Here is a 16,618-nt window from a genome sequence, read left to right on the forward strand (position 1 = left end):
TGATGATACGTGGAGCGTGCGAGTCTCTTTCTGTGATGATACGTGGAGCGTGCGAGTCTCTTTCTGTGATGACGTGGAGCGTGGAGTCTCTTTCTGTGATGATACGTGGAGCGTCTCTTTCTGTGATGATGCGTGGAGCGTGCGAGTCTCTTTCTGTGATGATGCGTGGAGCGTGCGAGTCTCTTTCTGTGATGATGCGTGGAGCGTGCAGGTCTCTTTCTGTGATGATGCGTGGAGCGTGCAGGTCTCTTTCTGTGATGATGCGTGGAGCGTGCGAGTCTCTTTCTGTGATGATGCGTGGAGCGTGCGAGTCTCTTTCTGTGATGATGCGTGGAGCGTGCGAGTCTCTTTCTGTGATGATACGTGGAGCGTGCAGGTCTCTTTCTGTGATGATACGTGGAGCGTGCAAGTCTCTTTCTGTGATGATACGTGGAGCGTGCAAGTCTCTTTCTGTGATGATACGTGGAGCGTGCGAGTCTCTTTCTGTGATGATACGTGGAGCGTGCGAGTCTCTTTCTGTGATGATACGTGGAGCGTGCGAGTCTCTTTCTGTGATGATACGTGGAGCGTGCGAGTCTCTTTCTGTGATGATACGTGGAGCGTGCGAGTCTCTTTCTGTGATGATACGTGGAGCGTGCGAGTCTCTTTCTGTGATGATGCGTGGAGCGTGCAGGTCTCTTTCTGTGATGATGCGTGGAGCGTGCGAGTCTCTTTCTGTGATGATGCGTGGAGCGTGCGAGTCTCTTTCTGTGATGATGCGTGGAGCGTGCGAGTCTCTTTCTGTGATGATACGTGGAGCGTGCGAGTCTCTTTCTGTGATGATACGTGGAGCGTGCAGGTCTCTTTCTGTGATGATACGTGGAGCGTGCGAGTCAGTAGTCCTGGTCCAAGTTTTCCAGTAGGGACTCATTTTGAGCACCCGCGCCCCCCCAGCTCTCTTCTCCCTTTATCCTTTAAAAATACAGAGACAGAAAAGAAGAGTCAGCCTTTGAGAGCCCATCCTACCTTCCCATGTCATCTCAACCCTTACATTATCCTACTAAGCCTTTCCCTTAACAAACCTTTAAACTACAGTCATTCACTTTCAACTGTGTACGTGCAAGAGTGTGCATGTGTGTGTCTACATCAGAGAGTCCTACCTGTCCTGTCGGCACGGTCTGACAGCTTGCATCAGCACTATTTGAATGTGTTTACATGTATGAGTGAGGGAGTATGTGGGTGTGGATCTGTCTGAGCTTAAAACCATCCTACCTGCTGGTACTGTTGGACAGTTTCTTCTTCCTGCTGTATGCGGTGGACTCCAGAGGGTCTGGTTTGTGGCTTCCAGAAACAGTAGAACTCTGGACGGTCTGTACTGCAGATCTCACAGCCAGGCCACATTGGCTTGTTTATGTACGTACAAAAGGGGCAGGCCCAACACTGAGACACAGCAAGAGCGTCTTTGCAGGTGTGTAGATGGATATCTACTGTATGTCAACTTACAGCATCTAGGTATGTATCAGTTATGCTGAGGGTAAAATCCATTAAGCCGAGTCAAATAGTTATTCAATTATTACCAAGGGGTATTGTACAGAGCTTGTGTGTACCTGCGGGCCTGATTTCTTGGGACTAAGTGCATCATTGAGTTGTGGCATCTCCAGGTTGATGAGGTCTTTGATTTCACTGATGTTCAGCCTCTCTGCCCCTGCTCCATTTGGCCCTGTTCCATTTGAACCTACAGGGACAGGAACAACGCTTGGTCAGGAGGGTGCCAACAATGGGTCCTTATGTCAATGGTGTGTGCGTGTTTAGCAGTCTCACCCTTGCTGCTGTGGCTCAGTCTTAGTGGCAGGGTACTGTAACCCCTCCAGTCCTGGGATGTGGGGAAATTGCTGGGGGCCCGTGAGGTGGGGTAGCGCGGGTGAGGAGGGTACTCTCCTGGTCCTGCTGGAGCAGCTGCCATGTGAGGCAGGCCTGGCAGGCGGAGAGGAGGTACAGGAAGGCCGTGTCTCCATCCCTGCGCACCCAATATGATGCCAGAGAGCGCTGCTCGGCACACAGACACTGGCCGATGACCCAGCACTGCACCCGCGGATGGAAGCCATACTCCAGGAATACCTAGGAGACAGAGGGACAGACAGAAAGACAAATAAACGTTGACAGAAAGGTTTTCATGTTAAAACTATTTTATAGCTAAATAAATTTTATAGAGAACTCAATTTAAATTTAAACTTTTTTATATACATTGTTTCAGCTGTTCAGACTGCAATACTCAAGCAGCAGGTCAATGGTTGTGTGGGGGAACACTTTCACCGTGACACAACAGGATGATGAAGAATCCTCAACCACTACAGCCAAACTTTCACAAAAATATACAATCGTCATCAACTCCTAAAATATGCATTTCCTGTCCTACAAAGTTATATTCTGAATTCTTCAATAACTTTCTCTTCTACCCAGGAGCTCTAGAGCTCTTAACCCTCTCCATAAGCTCTGTGTCTCTGTAGCTCCTCTCAGAGGGCTGGATCTTCAGCCCTGCCTGCTGATGAGCTAGGGCAGCAGCCTAGATGGAGGCCGCCTGGATGTCACCAGCCTCGATGACCCTGGTCAGGTCAGCACACATCTCCTCTACAGACCAGTGGAGACAAGGAAGAAACCAAGAGGCAGGGACAGTGAGCCATTGAAAAGGGTAGAAACTAGGCCTATGTACACACAACCGCTATTAAGTATTCACATGAAGCACAAGGACAATTCAAAATGATGCCTACACTCCGATGTCACTTTAAAATGTATGCCAAACAAAAACCAATGATTGAAAAGTCAAACAAACTATACAATATGCACAAGGACTACTTTTAACAATTTCCACAGAAAATGTTACAAAGACGCATTTACATACCCTAAGGGAACATTTTGACAATCACCGTATGGTTAGTGAGAAAGTCCCTATTGGAACTGTACGGTCCCTTACTAGACGTCCGAAAACATTTTAAAAATTCGGGGACGGCGTCGGGCGAGCGGCAGGGCCAGACCTACCGGGAAGTCATCAAATGAACTTTGTCGGACATTCGGTTTTCGTTTAATAAAATAAACAAATTTTGGCCCATTTTTTGCGCTATGCCGGAATATCCCACAAGAGGGCATAAGCAATCATATTGCTATTGGACAAAACATCCCGAATCACGACGTGCCATATCTCGAAAACTGAAAATATTTCGAAGCCGAAACTTGGTGAGTGTAGGTTTGGCATTATGGGAAGATGGCCCCGAACAAGATGGCGTCTAGGCCTCAACGGTTTTTGAGTTATGGCCATATTTCTGGGATTAAAGGTCCAAAATGAAAATAGAGAAAAGATTTTTTCACTTCACGTCAAAGTCAAGGAGCCTCCGGTGTCAATAAAAAAAAAAATCGGCCATTTATCTATCGTCATTTAAGAGAAATCGTACGATGACCAGATCGTGATGTTCAGATATAGGTGTTTTTTTTTTTCAACGGTTACAGATCCAGTTGCAGGGTGTTCATACGAATATTTTTAAAATGTGCTGCGGAGCTCTGCGACATTTCTGTGATTTTCTATGATTTTCTGAAATAACACACACTCACTAAACCCTCCGTAAATAACTCAGTTCTTAATGTAAAGACTTAAAACTCAGGATTCTGTAAAGGCATACCCCAATGAGGATATGAGTTTATTTATAGCTTCCTGTGCCAACCGGAAGTGCCATAATTGGTGTCTCAGGGGCTGTTTGGAAGGGTTAAAAAAAATCAGATCTGTCCAAAACTTCATATGTGTGATTAGACAACCCCCATGAACTGTAAATCAGTCATTTTTCCCAACAGATGTCAAAGAAAAGCTCTCACACACACACACAGCAAGGATGGAGTGACAAAGCGTGGTGTTTAAAGACACAGAGAGCAGGCAATGGCATAAACATAATCCCAAGGCAGGGCCGAGTCCAACGAGGTGCCCCGCTTGACCGTAGCTCACTCGGTCTGAGCGCAGCGACCATGAGAAAAATAGGCCCACAATGAAGCCTGCACCACAATGTCATTTGATTTTGGGTGACAGCGGCGGAACCGTTAGGTTTAGAAGGACAATTCAAACACAGGACTGTTCCTAAGGTCCTCCCGATCTGTGCAAGCCTAACCTTGACTGTGTGGCATTAACCTTTCACAGTTAAAAGAAGGTGTTTACATAAAAACAGTGTGCATTGACTTCTCTCCCCATAGGAATACATTGCCTGCTCCCCTAAATACAACCTGGGGTCTTTATGGGTTATGAATGCTGTATGAACCTGTCTTCTATGACATTCCATCAGACCACTATGAGGTCTACCTGTGTCGATTCTAAGCTTCCTGGAGCAACCGGAAGTGGTTAAATTGACCCAAAAGGTATTTGGATGTACATCACATCGAAAGGTGAAAAGGCCTCTGCATTATTCAACCCTGTGTAGATCAGTCAATTCTCAACTTAAAGACTTAAAACTCAGGATTCCCTAGGTTTCTATGTCAGTCAAGACATGTGTGTATTTATAGCTTCCTGTGCCAACCGGAAGTGCCATAATTGGTGTCTCAGGGGCTGTTTGGAAGGGTTAAAAAAATCAGATCTGTCCAAAACTTCATATGTGTGATTAGACAACCCCCATGAACTGTAAATCAGTCATTTTTCCCATAAAAATTCAAAGGAAAAATAAATCACACAGATACACAACTTGGATGGAGGGACGTATTGGGGTGTGTAGAGACTGACAGTGCCTCCAATAGTTAGCTTTGTTCGAGCTAAAAAAGAACCGTCAGACCTAGAGTTCCGAAACTTTAGAATCCTGTTCTAGACCTCAGGTAGATAGTGCGTGGTGAGTTACGGCGCTCTAGGAGGTTCTCGGACCGAGAAACAGCGTCGAACATTTGCAATGACTTCAATTCATTTTGACCATTACGAAAATGGCGACATTTAGAAATGTCCCAGAGACACAAGACTAGGTGCATTGTGACCGTCTCGGCCCATAGAGACAGAACCCAACATCTCGGTCCGATAGCTCATTCAAGGACCCCGTAGCAAGGCATGGAAAAAAGTGGATTTTCAGCACCAATTAGGCTTTTACTCGGACAATGACCTATCGAGCCGAAACTCGGGATTCGGGGTCGCCTCACATAGGACTACACATAATGTCCAAACTGGCCCCGCAGCTAGAAAGTAACTATGTGTTTTATGGTTTTTTAATGTTTTGTACCGAAGGCCTTGTGAATTTTGGGCCAGCTCTGAAGTATGTTATACTTGGCTCCTAAATGAGTTGGGAAAAGTGGGTTTGGTGTCAGTTTGTATCAGTTTGGTGTCAGAATGATATCAAATTGACTGATGGACGGTGACTTGCAGGTGACTCTTGTCCATTAGCAATATGTTTAGCGGTGAGGTACCATCACCAAAAGCGACATTCTGAAATCAACCCAAACGAGCGATGGAGAGGTACCAGTATCACTGCCCAGCCATCCCTATGGCATCGGGCCAGTCAATTTGGCATTCCTGCATGATTTTTATGGCATGACAAATTGGTGATGGTGAATGCCCAGTTAACCATATGGCAAATGCACAGTGACTTTGAAAGAGTGAGAAAACATTACCAAATGGACATTCTGAAATCAACCCTAATGAGCGATGGAGAGGTACCAGAATCACTGCCAAGCCATCCCGAGTTCATCGGGCCAGTCAATTTGTCATTCCTGCACAAATTTTCAGTGACTTTGCAAAAGTGAGAAAACATTTGCAATATGTTTTAACAGTGAGGTACCATCACCAAAAGCGACATTCTGAAATCAACCCAAACGAGCGATGGAGAGGTACCAGAATCACTGCCCAACCATCCCGAGTTCATCGGGCCAGTCAATTTGGCATTCCTGCATGATTTTTATGGCATGACAAATTGGTGATGGTGAATGCCCAGTTAACCATATGGCAAATGCACAGTGACTTTGAAAGAGTGAGAAAAATCACCAAATGGACATTCTGGAATCAACCCTAACGAGCGATGGAGAGGTACCAGAATCACTGCCAAGCCATCCCGAGTTCATCGGGCCAGTCAATTTGGCATTCCTGCATGATTTTTATAGCATGACAAATTGGTGATGGTGAATGCCCAGTTAACCATATGGCAAATGCACAGTGACTTTGCAAAAGTGAGAAAACATAAACAAATGGACATGATGAAATCAACACCACGAGTGATTGAAAGGAACAACAATCACTGCCCGGCCATCCCGAGTTCATCAGGCCAGTCAATTTTGCATTTCTGAAGGATTTTTGAGAATGTCAAATTTTTTGACATTTGGCCCCCACAAAACATATGCCTTATGCACAAGCAAAAAAAAAAAACATTATGATAATAAAATATGACTAAAGTATGTATATACAGTTCTTATACGTGTGTAACTGACACAAAATTCGAAATTTTTTCGAAAAACGGTCCAGAAAGCACTTTTTTAGGGGTGTGTGAAGTTTTTTATGAAATTTAATAATTTTTGACTTTTGACTTCCTATGAAATCATATTGCAGATGGACAAAACACATGCAATAATGCGCAAGTAAAAAAAAAAAAAAAAAATTATGATAATAAAATATGACTAAAGTATGTTGATACAGTTCTTATACGTGTGTAACTGACACAAAATTCGAAAACATTTCGAAAAACGGTCCAGAAAGCACTTTTTTAGGGGTGTGTGAAGTTTTTTATGAAATTTAATAATTTTTGACTTTTGACTTCTGACTTCCTATGAAATCATATTGCAGATGGACAAAACATATGCAATAATGTAAGTAAAAAATTTTAAAAAATTAAAATAATGAAATTGGACAAAAGTATTTTCATACAGTTCTTATACATGTGTAATTGTCAAAAAAAAGCGAAAGAATTTCGAAAAACGGTCCAGAAAGCACTTTTTTAAGGGGTGATAAGTTTTTTTGAAAAAATTCATTTTTTCAAAATTTGGCTTTTGGATGTTGACTTGGAGTCCAATATCAATATGAAAAACCATGGTGGAGCGCAATCGCCACCTGTTGGATTTTTGAAGTGTTACAACTGGCAATAGCCATATGGCAATTGAAGTAAACTTTGCATGAATCAACGCCGCTTTGGGTGGTATTGGCCAATGTGTACATGGTTTGTCCTATGCCAATAATTTGCCATTCATTTTTGTCCACTACGGGGGTGAATTCCCTTACTTGAAGAACAGTACAGATGCAAAGTTTGGTAACAGAATGACGGGCAGTGCTTTTTGTTCCATCATATAAAGTTGTATAGTTTAACTTTGCAATCATGGCTTTTCATTTGGCATACATTTTAAAGTGAAATATCTGATTCTCAGCTTAATTCCGTTCATGTGGAATTGCCCATAATGCAACCATATTGTGTAGGGCTACCTGTGCGTGGTAAGGCCTCCAGAGGCAGCTGTCTGTCATCGGTGGGAGGGCTGGCTGCCACTGAGGGGTCAGGAGACGAGGAGAGGACTCGGGTTATTAGAGCACAGGAAGGCTCGGAATAGAATTAACTGGACAAACAGGTCAGAGAGAATAGAGATACTTTTTTTTGCCACTGTATGTGAACCCTTTGGAAATAACTGGATTTCTGCATAAATTGGTCATAAAATTTGATCTGATCCTCATCTAGGTCATAATAGACAAACAGTCTGCTTAAACTAATAACACACAAACAATTATACATTTTCATGTCTTTTTTGAACACACTGTAAATATTCACAGTGCGGGTGGGAAAAGTATGTGAACCCTAGAATTAAATAAATGGTTGACCCTCCTTTGGCAGCAATAACCTCAACCAAACAAGGTTTGCGGATCAGACCTACACAATCAATGGTCAGGAGGAATTTTGGACCATTCCTCTTTACGAAACGGTGTGAACTGCTCTCGAGGTCATGCCACAGCATATCAAATCGGGTTGAGGTCAGGACTAGGACACTCCAGAAGGCGTATTTTCTTCTGTTGAAGCCATTCGGTTGTTGATTTACTTCTGTATTTTGGGCCATTGTCCTGTTGCATCACCCAACTTCTGTTGAGCTTCAATTGGGGGACAGATAGCCTAACATTCTCCTGCAAAATGTTGACAAACTTGGGAGTTCATTTCTCTGTCGATGTTGGCTAGCTGTCCAGTCCCTGAGGCAGCAAAGCAGCCTCAAACCGTGATGCTCCCTCCACCATACTTTACAGTTGGGATGAGGTATTGATGTTGGTGTGCTGTGCCTTTTTTTCTCCACACATAGTGTTGTGTGTTCTTTCCAAAAAACGCAACTGTAATTTCATCTGTCCACAGAATATTTTGCAGGTAAAGCTGTGGAAAATCCGGGGGCTCTTTTGCAAACTTCAGACGTGCAGCAATGTTTTTTTTGGACAGCAGTGGCTTCTTCCGTGGTGTCCTCCCTTGAACACAATTCTTGTTTAATGTTTTATATATCGTAGACTCGTCAGAGATGTTAGCATGTTCCAGAGATTTCTGTAAGTCTTTAGCTGACACTCTAGGATTCTTCTTAACCTCATTGAGAATTCTGCGCTGTGCTCTTGCAGTCATCTTTGCAGGATGGCCACTCCTAGGGAGAGTAGCAACAGTGCTGAACTTTCTCAATTTATAGACAATTTGTCTTACCGTGAACTGATGAACATCAAGGCTTTTAGAAATACTTTTGTAAAGTTTGCCAGCTTTATGCAAGTCAACAATTCTTAATCTTAGGTCTTCTGAGATCTCTTTTGTTCGAGGCATGGATCACATCAGGCAATGCTTCTTGTGAATAGTAAACTCACATTTTGTGTGTTATTTATAGGGCAAGGCCGCTCTAACCAACATCTCCAATCTCATCTAATTGATTGGACTCCAGGTTAGCTGACTCCAATTAGTTTTTGGAGAAGCCATTATCTTAGGGCTTTACATACTTTTTCCAACCTACACTCTGAATGTTTAAATGAGGTATTCAATATAGACAAGAAAAATACAAGAATGTGTGTGTTATTAGTTTAAGCACACGGTTTGTCTATTGTCATGACTTAGATGAAGATCAGATCAAATTTGACGACCAATTTATGCAGAAATCCAGGTAATTCCAAAGGGTTCACATACTTTTTCTTGCCATTGTAGGTGGTAACTGACCCCTATGTGCCTCTCTGAGTGATGACATCACCACGGTGGCCCACTCCTGAGCCTCCTGCTGGCAGTGGAAGTTGAAGCTGATGTGGTCATGAGGGGGCATGGCCAAACTCACCTCGTGGCATTTTGCCGACTTCACCTCATAGTGTAGCACCTCAGGTCAAACTCTGCAACGGACTGGAAGACATGAGAGAATAAAAGTGAAGCTCATTTTATCACACTGAAATTGGCCACCTACCAGTTTTTGTTCCCTGGTAGTATAATGACTGTAGTTCTTGTACTGATGTCATGTTGGAGCTGTTTTTGGAAGAGATTGGACAGCATAGCAGTAATGTACAGCCTATATAAACCTAGCGGGAATGTTTGATGACAAGAACGTAGTTTAACTATTTGTTTTACTATTAATGATCTGTTTCAAATAACTGACAGTTCAATGAATGCCTGTCAAAATTAAGCATTTTTTTTTTTTTTTATTTCACCTTTATTTAACCAGGTAAGCTAGTTGAGAACAAGTTCTCATTTGCAACTGCGACCTGGCCAAGATAAAGCATAGCAGTTCGACACATACAACAACACAGAGTTACACATGGAATGAACAAAATATACAGTCAATAATACAGTAGGAAAAAAATATATATACAGTGAGTGCAAATAAGGTCAAATAAGGGAGTTTAGGCAATAAACAGGCCATGGTGGCGAAGTAATTACAATATGGCAATTAAACACTGGCATGGTAGATGTGCAAAAGATGGATGTGCAAGTAGAGATACTGTGGTGCAAAAGGAGCTAAATGAGCCCATGGGTAATGTAATAGTGTCATGGCAAAACTTCTGAACATCCATGCCTGCCTGCCTGCCTGGTAATAATGTAAACATCGTGCTGTCTTATCACACCCCGACCCGTTGTTCCGCTAGTGTCCCGTAGCATGAGACGGAATTCCTCGGTCTTCCAGGTGTCCATACAGAGCTGGAGACGGACTGACTCATCACCTGCCTCAGGAAGACACAGCGACCGAATACCAGAATGGCAAACTGACACCCGTACCGAAATCAATACTGTATGGCAGCCAGTTTGCGAGGTTCCATAGCTGGGGATAGATGAGGACAGGTCCGGCGGAGGGGTGTGAGTAGTCCACCCGTCTGAGTTCAGCGGTATTCCACCGAAAGCCTCATGCGGTGTTTGGAGACGTCAAGAGTTTGGAGACTGTTCCCGGTGTGTTTACCACCACCCCAGTATTGCCAGCAGCGATTGTTGTTAGTATTCCAAAAAAAAAATATCAGTTTCATCGTAGTCTTAATTTACCAAGCTCACAACAACAAGAAGCGAAGAACGGGCCGGAACCAAGTGCGCTCGCTTGCGGTATCGCTTGGCCACAGATAGAACAATGAGTCAGATATTTCACCGGATGTTTAAATGTGAAGCATCCGGTTGTTGTTTTCGCTCACTACCAAATATGGTGATGAGAGGAATTGCAGTGGCCAAAAGTGGGAGAAGATGGAGCGAGATGGATTTTGGCTGACATTCTGCAAATTTACTCATCGATTAAACATTTGATCTCCATACAGTTTTCTGTTTCCAAAACTAGAATCTGTAAAACACATAGTTGACTGTGTTGTGTAGACTTTGCCAAACGTGTTTTTAAAAAAGCGTTGTTTCGAAGGAGTGCAAGGGCGAATTGAGTTATCACACACGCACATTGAGTAGGCGTTCCCTAACGGAAAAATGCAACAAAAAAAATGCTAGGACGCGCCAATAGGATCTCACTAGCTCACTGGCTCTGCCCACATCCTTGCTTGTTTTGCACACCATGATTAATTTGCTTCCATTGGAAACGACAGGCTCTGGTCTATCTTGGGTTAGTTATACAAATCTTTGGTTTGGCTGTCTCTCGCCGTCTCTCGTGCTGCCAATCATTGCGCCCAACTAAATTGTAATCATGTACTACACAACAAGACATTTGTGCATCTTGACTGCTGTTCGAAAACATTTTCAATTTCCTCCATTTCTCAAAATCAGGTTAAGGAATTTATATGTGGTGTACTCCCATTCTAAACTTAAGAAATATTTGTTAAACTTGCAACTGCAAATTGTTTTAGAGTCAATGTTATATTGTTGACCAACTTTTAGAAAGACTAGCAGAGAGCGTGCAAATGAAAGACTTTAGCAGAGAGTGTGCAAATGCAGTATAGTATATGTTCAATAATTAGAAAATCAAATTTTATTTGTCACATACACATGGTTAGCAGATGTTAATGCGAGTGTAGCGAAATGCTTGTGCTTCCAGTTCCGACAATGCAGTAATAACCAACAAGTAATCTAACTAACAATTCCTAAACTACTGTCTTATACACAGTGTAAGGGGATAAAGAATATGTACATAAGGATATATGAATGAGTGATGGTACAGAGCAGCATAGGCAAGATACAGTAGATGGTATCGAGTACAGTATATACATATGAGATGAGTATGTAAACAAAGTGGCATAGTTAAAGTCGCTAGTGATACATGTATTACATAAGGATGCAGTCGATGATATAGAGTACAGTATATACGTATGCATATGAGATGAATAATGTAGGGTAAGTAACATTATATAAGGTAGCATTGTTTAAAGTGGCTAGAGATATATTTACATAATTTCCCATCAATTCCCATTATTAAAGTGGCTGGAGTTGAGTCAGTGTCAGTGTGTTGGCAGCAGCCACTCAATGTTAGTGGTGGCTGTTTAACAGTCTGATGGCCTTGATAGAAGCTGTTTTTCAGTCTCTCGGTCCCAGCTTTGATGCACCTGTACTGACCTCGCCTTCTGGATGATAGCGGGGTGAACAGGCAGTGGCTCGGGTGGTTGATGTCCTTGATGATCTTTATGGCCTTCCTGTAACATCGGGTGGTGTAGGTGTCCTGGAGGGCAGGTAGTTTGCCCCCGGTGATGCGTTGTGCAGACCTCACTACCCTCTGGAGAGCCTTACGGTTGAGGGCGGAGCAGTTGCCGTACCAGGCGGTGATACAGCCCGCCAGGATGCTCTCGATTGTGCATCTGTAGAAGTTTGTGAGTGCTTTTGGTGACAAGCCAAATTTCTTCAGCCTCCTGAGGTTGAAGAGACGCTGCTGCGCCTTCTTCACGATGCTGTCTGTGTGAGTGGACCAATTCAGTTTGTCTGTGATGTGTATGCCGAGGAACTTAAAACTTGCTACTCTCTCCACTACTGTTCCATCGATGTGGATAGGGGGGTGTTCCCTCTGCTGTTTCCTGAAGTCCACAATCATCTCATTACATGTTAGGTGAGACATTTTTCATGCTATATGCTATAAGATGCTAAATAATCAATCAGATCAGTCAAAGGAGTATTTATATTATGTGTATTCTGTACAAGCTCATAACGGTAGTTGTCTATGCCAATAGAGAACCATTTATATCGGAGAGCAGAGAAGTTAAATTAGTCACTCTCTCTCTCTCTCTCTCTCTCTCTCAATTTCATTTCAATCTGAGGGCTTTTCTGGCATGGGAAACATATGTTTACATTGTCAAAGCAAGTGAAATAGTTAATAAACACTTAGTGAATTAAACAATACAAAATTAACAGTAAACATTACACTTACAAAAGTTCCAAAATAATAAAGACATTTCAAATGTCATATTATGTCTAAATACAGTGTTGTAATGATGTGCAAATAGTTAAAGTACAAAAGGGAAAATAAATAAACATAAATATAGGTTGTATTTACAATAGTGTTTGTTCTTCACTGGTTGCCCTTTTCTTGTAGCAACAGTTCACAAATCTTGCTGCTGTGATTGCACACTGTGGTATTTCACCCAATAGATATGTATAGTTTAACAAAATTGGATTTGTTTTCAAATTCTTTGTGGGTCTGTGTAATCTGAGGGAAAAATGTGTCTCTAATACAGTCATACATTTGGCTTCGAGGTTAGGAAGTGCAGCTCAGGTTCCACCTCATTTTGTGGGCAGTGAGCACATAGCCTGTCTCCTCTTGAGAGTCAGGTCTGCCTTCGGGCGGCCTTTCTCAATAGCAAGGCTATGCTCACTGAGTCTGTACATAGTCAAAGCTTTCCTTAAGTTTGGGTTAGTCACAGTGGTCAGGTATTCTGCCACTGTGTACTCTCTGTTTAGGGCCAAATAGCATTCTAGTTTGCTCAGTTGTCTTTGTAAATTCTTTCCAATGTGTCAAGTAATTATCTTTTTGCTTTCTAATGATTTGGTTGGGTCTAATTGTGTTGCTGTCCTGGGGCTCTGTGAGGTCTGTTTGTGTTTGTGAACAGAGCCCCAGGACCAGCTTGCTTGGGAGGCTCTTCTCTAGGTTTATTTATCTATAGGTGATGGCTTTGTTATGGAAGGTTTGGGAATTTTTTCCTTTTAGGTGGTTGTAGAATTTAACGTCTCTTTTATGGATTTTGATAATTAGCGGGTATCGGCCTAATTCTAATCTGAATGCTTTATTTTGTGTTTTACGTTGTACACAGAGGGTATTTTTGCAGAATTCTGCATGCAGAGTCTCCATTTGGTGTTTGTCCCATTTTGTGAATTCTTGGTTGGTGAGCGGACCTCAGACCTCACAACCATAAAGGGCAATGTGTTCTGTAACTGATTTAAGTATTTTTAGCCAGATCCTAATTGGTATGTTGAATTTTTCGTTCCTATTGATTGCATAGAAGGCCCTTCTTGCCTTGTCTCTCAGATCATTCACAGCTTTGTGGAAGTTACCTGTGGCGCTGATGTTTAGGCCGAGGTATGAACCGTTTTTTGTGTGCTTTAAGGCAACAGTGTCTAGATGCATTTGTATTCGTGGTCCTGGGAACTGGACCTTTTTTTGAACACCATTATTTTTATCTTACTGAGATTTACTGTCAGGGCCCAGGTCTGACAGAATCTTTGCAGAAGATCTAGGTGCTGCTGTAGGCCCCCCTTGGTTGGGGACAGAAACACCTGATCATCAGCAAACAGTAGACATTTGACTTCAGATTCTAGTAGGGTGAGGCCGGGTGCTGCAGACTGTTCTAGTGCCCTCAGCAATTTGTCGATACAGCATATATGTTGAAGAGAGTGTCTCTCTCTCTTTCTCTTTCTTTCTCTTTCTTTCTCTCTCTCTCTCTCTCTGTCTCTGTCTGTGTGTCTGTGTCTCACACTCATTATCTTTCTCACACACACACACACACACACACACACACACACAAATACACACACACCCACACACACACACACACACACACTGAAATTGGGGAAGTCTGTCATGCTGGTTACTTCCTTTTGCTGTGCGGAGAGCAAAGATCAGTCACCCAGTGAGAGCCTGGTCTTAAGTCCTGACAAGATCCAAAGAGTGTATTGAAGGGACTATGTCTCACCAAGCTCTGCTCTTGGTTCTAGCTATCCTGCTGGCCTACTGACCCCAGTGGGGGTTAGTTCAGGAGGTCCAATGACCTGTCCACATTATTTGCAACATGGACAAACTGCAGATATTCTATCACAGCTGTGCTGAGTTTTAAAGAAAATATTCCTTTTCATTTGCAAAGCAACTCACTACTCACTAATACGACAGAACAAAAACACTGGGCACAGATGTCAATTCAACATCTACTCCACGTTGGAAACAACACTGAGTCAACCAGTTTGTGCCCAGTGGCAAGGAAGCAAACGTTACAGTGATGAGGCAAAACGTGAGTTAATGTTAGCGACTACCGCCTACCAAGAAGGTATTATTGAACTGCACACGTTTGGATTCCTTGACGCTGAGTAGAGCTATAGCACTACCACAGTGGGTCTACAATGCCTTCAGAAAGTATTCACACCCCTTGACTTTTTCCACATTTTGTTGTGTTACATCCTGCATTTCAAATGGTAAGGGATTTTCTTTTGTGGCCTACACACAATACCCCATAATGTTAAAGTGGAATGATGTTTTTAGATTATTATTCTTCTTTTTTAAAACAAATTAATTAAAAATGAAAAGCTGAAATGTCTTGAGTCAATAATTATTCAACCCCTTTGTTATGACAAGCCTAAATATGTTCAGGAGTGAAAATGTGCTTAACAAGTCACATAATAAGTTGCAGAGACTCACTCTGTATGGTTGCACAGTTCAATGGATGTGATGGGAGAAAACTGAGGATGGATCAACAACATTGTAGTTACTCCACAATACTAAACTAATTGACAGAGTGAAAAGAAGGAAGTCTTTACAGAATAAAAATATTCCAAAACATGCATCATGTTTGCAACAAGGTACTAAAGTAATACTGCAAAAACACTTTGTTTTTTCCTGAATACAAAGTGTTATGTTTGGGGAAAATCCAATACAACACAGTACTTAGAACTACTCTCATTATTTTCAAGCATAGGCTGCTTCATGTTATGGGCATGGTTGTAATAATTAAGGACTGGTGTTTTTTTTCAGGACAAAAAAGAATTGGAATGGAGCTAAGCACAGGCAAAGTCCTAGAGGAATACCTGATTCAGTCTGCTTTCCACCAGACGCTGGAAGATTAATTCATCTTTCAGCAAGACAATAACCTAAAACACAAGACCAAATTTAGTTGCTTACCAAGAAGACAGTGGAAAAGTCACAGTTTTGACAACATTTAAAAATAAACTTTTATCTAACTAGGCAAGTCAGTTAAGAACAAATTCTCATTTACAATGACGGCCTACCCCTGCCAAACCCTAACAATGCTGGGCCAATTGTGCACCACCTTATGTTGTGATACAGCCTGGAATCGAACCAGGGTCGAACCAGGTTCTGTAGTGACGCCTCTAGCACCTAGAGGCAGTGCCTTACAAATGTTAGAACTTTTCTTCCACTTTGAAGTTAGAGTATTTTGTATAGATTGTTGACAAAAAATGATTAAAATGTTTTAATCCCACTTTGAAACACATTTAAAAAAAACATTAAGTCAAGGGGTGGGAATACTTTCTGAAGGCACTGTATTTTTTACCAAATTGCTGTACTGTGATAGTCACGTCAGTTTCATTTTCTGGTTTCATTCATTTCTTCTTCTTCTCATAAGAACGTTTTTAAAAATGTCTTAAGTTGCTTTAATGTTTCTGGGTTTTTTTTCCAGACCCTTTACAGGACATTGGCATCATTGTTAACACATGCCTTCCCATGCCACCATCCTACAAGGGCAATTTGAGAGTGTCACTTCTGCTTCGTGAGTTCAATATTTCTTTGGCCTTCCCCTTGTTGATTGTTTGCACTTCCCTTCCTAACAAAGCCACTGGTGTTATAGCTCCCTTACGCCGACCATAACATTGACCCTGACTTAATGGTACACATCAATATGAAATGTAGAGATTGAATGAATAGAACTGACATCATCATTTCCTCTCTCACTGTAAAAGATGAGGTTGAAACACTCCACATCATCACCAAACAGCGCTTACCGCCCAAGTATGAGTGTATGTTTTCAAACATATTGCCCTGAAGAATACTGTAGGAAATAAATCAATTCAACTGCATCCACCCATTGGGAAAAGACACCAGATCA

General features: G+C 42.2%; 1 long non-coding RNA gene across 1 annotated transcript; it reads right to left on the reverse strand.

Moving 5' to 3' along the window:
• Nucleotides 1–1,591: 1,591 nt before the first annotated feature.
• LOC135522858 (uncharacterized) lies at nucleotides 1,592–7,476 on the reverse strand. The gene is made up of 3 exons (XR_010452730.1): nucleotides 7,391–7,476; nucleotides 1,801–2,607; nucleotides 1,592–1,714 (listed from the first exon to the last, which is right to left on the reverse strand). It is a non-coding gene; the product is annotated as an uncharacterized LOC135522858 (long non-coding RNA).
• Nucleotides 7,477–16,618: the final 9,142 nt, after the last annotated feature.

This window comes from Oncorhynchus masou, chromosome 30 (genome assembly GCF_036934945.1).
Source record: "Oncorhynchus masou masou isolate Uvic2021 chromosome 30, UVic_Omas_1.1, whole genome shotgun sequence".
In the NCBI taxonomy this organism is placed as follows: domain Eukaryota; kingdom Metazoa; phylum Chordata; class Actinopteri; order Salmoniformes; family Salmonidae; genus Oncorhynchus; species Oncorhynchus masou.